General features: G+C 32.5%; 1 long non-coding RNA gene across 1 annotated transcript; it reads left to right on the plus strand.

Annotated features, from left to right (window-relative positions):
* The first annotated feature begins 238 nt into the window (after nucleotides 1-238).
* On the plus strand, nucleotides 239-456 carry LOC119067869. The gene is made up of 2 exons (XR_005086058.1): nucleotides 239-328; nucleotides 412-456. It is a non-coding gene; the product is annotated as an uncharacterized LOC119067869 (long non-coding RNA).
* Nucleotides 457-4,001: the final 3,545 nt, after the last annotated feature.

Below are 4,001 nucleotides of genomic sequence, written 5' to 3' on the forward strand. Positions count from 1 at the left end.
ATAAAATTCCCTAGCATTAGATTAGCAGCCACTTCTCCTTATATTAAAAAATATCAAGAACTATCTATCCATCAGTGAAGTTAATTTTTTTTAAAACGGATAATAAATGATTTCATACCGGTTAGCTAATAGTCCCAACCCTCATCATATTTAACCAATCAGCACTTGACAACAGTTTGTTTACATTTAAATGAGTGCTTTCGTCTCGAAGTTAGTCTATCCAAAGTCTTTTTCAATTTTTATCGTAACCAAAATTTGCACTTTGCATGGTTTAAATCAGTTTTAATATCACGACGTTTTCCTCAATAAGGAATTAAAGAAACTACAGGTAAACAATCGCGCTTAAATTTGTTATAATGGTCCAAGACCTAAGTTCTTTGTAAATTTTCTTTTTTCATGTCGAATAAATAGAGCCCTGAAGATGGTTTGATTCCAAACCGAAACGTTGGCTAGTTAGAAAAGAAAAACCAGTTTTTTCTTTGATTTTCATATGGCACGATAACCCTCAGCAACACAACGTCATTCTGAATAAATTATCTGAATATGCCAGCAAGACAACAGTAACAAAACCAAAATAATAAATGATATTTCAATGTAAAAAAATTAAAATTTTACGCTTTGTGTTCTTCTGAAAGAACTGGATAAAATTCCCTAGCGTTAGATTAGCAGCCACTTCACATTTCCTTGAATAAAAAAATATCAAGATCTATGTATCCATCAGTGAAGTTAATTTTTTTTTAAACGGATAATAGGTGATATTTCAATGTAAAAAAAAAGGTTCTTGTGACAGAACTGGATAAAATTCCATAGCTTTAGATTACCAGCCACTTCACTGTTCCTTGACTTAAAAAAAATATCAAGAACTATCCATCCACCTGTGAAGTTAATTCTTTTTTTTTTTTTCAAGTGATAATAACTAATATTTTAATGTAAAAAAAATAAAATTTTACGCTTTGTGTTCTTGTGAGAGAACTGGATAAAATTCCCTAGCATTAGATTAGCAGCCACTTCTCGTTGAATAAAAAATATCAAGAACTATCTATCCATCAGTGAAGTTTAATTTTTTTAACGGATAATAACTGATATTTCAATTTTAAAAAAATAAAATTTGTGTTCTTGTGACAGAACTGGATAAAATTCTATAGCATTAGATTACCAGCCCCTTCACTGTTCCTTGACTTAAAAAAATATATCAAGAACTATCCATCCATCTGTGAAGTTAATTCTTTCTTTTTTTCAAGTGATAATAACTAATATTTTATTGTAAAAAAAATAAAATTTTACGCTTTGTGTTCTTGTGAGAGAATTGTATAAAATTCCCTAGCATTAGATTAGCAGCCACTTCTCCTTATATAAAAAAATATCAAAATATCCATCAGTGAAGTTATTTTTTTTTAAACGAATAATAGGTGATATTTCAATGTAAAAAAAAATTGTGGTCTTGTGACAGAATTGGATAATTCTATTAATAAAATTCCCTAGCATTAGATTAGCAGCCACTTCTCCTTGAAAAAAAAAAATATCAAGAACTATCTATCCATCAGTGAAGTTAATTCTATTTTTTAAAACTTACAATAACTAATATTTCAATTGAAAAAAAATTAAAATTTCACGCTTTGTGTTATTCTGAGAGAACTGGATAAAATTCACTAGCATTAGATTAGCAGCCACTTTACATCTCCTTGAATAAAAAAAATATCAAGAACTATCTATCCATCAGTGAAGTTAATTTTTTTTAACGGATAATAACTGATATTTCAATGTAAAAAAAATAAAATTTGTGATCTTGTGACAGAACTGGATAAAATTCCATAGCATTAGAAAAACGTGCGACGTCCTATTTAATTCAACGCATAAGCATCGCCATTCAAAAGGGAAACGTGGCATCAATTTTGGGCACAATTCCACCATCGAAAGATTTGAAGGAGGTGTTTTATCTTTAAACATTGTAAAAATGAAATACATATGCAATAATACCAACGTTACAATAGTTCCACTTTTTTTAGTTTCACTTTTTTTGTGGAACTATAAAAATGGAAACTATCTTCACCCTGCATATATGCAGCGTAACAATAGTTTCACTTTCTAGATTTCAGATTCCTAGATATCTAGACTTTCCATCCTAAAAAAGTGGAACTATTGTAACACTGCATATATGCAGGGTGAAGATAGTTGCACTTTTTATAGTTTCACTTTTTTTAGACAACTGTCAAAAGTGAAACTATCTTCACGTTGCATATATGCAGTGTTACAATAGTTCCACTTTTTTAGTTCCACTTTTTTTTTGAACGTGAAACTGTCTTCACTCTGCATATATGCAAGGTTACAATAGTTCCACTTTTCTAATTTCCTTTAAAGTTTTACTTAGAATGAATATGATTCGGAACCGTTAACACAGGTTTCGTCACGAATTTTGTCATACTCGACGTTGAAACACGACCAAACAAAAAGATTCCTACGAAGCGTTTTTGCGTGTTGTGCGAAAATTATACATGCAGCTTGCACTTTACTCCTTCAAAAGAAAAGTTTTAAGGAGCGAATGAAGAAACTATTCTTAACGAGGCACGAACTTGGGACCTCCTGACTCCAAGTCGAAAATCGATCCAATTATTGGACAACATTTATTGATAAAGTGATGTAAAATTCAAACTTATATTACATTGAGACCTTCAATTTGAGGGTAGAATGAGGTCCACCACTTTGCTGTCATCTTAACACTATAAAGAAAGGCTTTTTTTAAATGTCTTTACTATAAGTGTAGTTGTTTCACGCTAGCGATGCGAAAATCCTTATTTGGTCCACTATGAACCGTTTTAGAAAATGGCGTTTTGTTGTCATTCTGTGAGGCGTCATTTTAGATGAGCAAATAACAATTGTCTCCGCCCCATAGGAACCCCATAAGGTTTTTCGACGATTCAAACGTTACACTTATAAACGAGCCGTCAGAACAGTCGGAGCGTTTGCTGCGACTGCGCCCCGTACGAACCCGTACATCTATTGCGCACGTGACCCTAGTACGTCCGTCGCCCTACTCTTACCGTAAGTCTACTCCGCCCGTCAACGTCGGTAAAGTAAAATTCTTATAAAATGTGTACGTCTTAAAAATTGCGCATAGCGCAATTACGAAGTCCCGTACGATGTTCCTTTCAAAAGTAACACAAATTTCAAATTGACCTAAAATTTCCTCAGTCCTACATTAACCTATATTTACCTATAAATAAACAATTTACTGATACATATGCTAGTATATAGCTCAAAATAACTATCTATACCGTTATATAACTCGATATAGCTATATATATTTATAAATAGATATCCAAATTTGGGATGCTTGAAACACCCCACACACATAACCAATCACTTCCCACTGATCAGTAACTTTGTAAGTATCATTTTCACCGATTTATATTGTTTTTACAAAAATCCAAAATGGCGGCCGACGGCTATTTTATTAGGAGGTTGAAAGTAGTACGGCTGCTTTACATTCGATAGTACCTTTCAAACAAAAAAAAAATCATGAAATTCGGTCAAAGTTTACTCGAGATATTAACAAAAAACACCACGTTCACTGTACGGCCGAGTAGCTACATATAAGCTCACTCCAAGAGATCTAGCTCACGCTCCGATAAAACGAATTTCATAAACTTTTTTTTCCTGATTGGTACAGTCAATACCTATCTAATAAAGTAAAATCCATCTAAATCCGTTCAAATTTGGCCAATCTACAAGCAAAAACGGCTTGCCGCCCTGTACCAATTTTACACCAAAGGGTCTAACTAACGAGTCGATCATCCGATTTCATTTTTCATTTTTCATTTTTCATTTGAAAAGTAATCGAACACCGAATAGAATGTTGTTGAAAAAATAAATAAATTTGGGTCCTTGGACTAAGGCCACTACTCGGCCCTAAGTGTATTTTGCATATAACTCGAGGAAATTTCATCCGATTTTCCTAATTTTTTTTTCATTTAAAAGGTAGTTGAACACCGAATAGAATGTTG

This window comes from Bradysia coprophila (assembly GCF_014529535.1).
Source record: "Bradysia coprophila strain Holo2 chromosome X unlocalized genomic scaffold, BU_Bcop_v1 contig_130, whole genome shotgun sequence".
In the NCBI taxonomy this organism is placed as follows: domain Eukaryota; kingdom Metazoa; phylum Arthropoda; class Insecta; order Diptera; family Sciaridae; genus Bradysia; species Bradysia coprophila.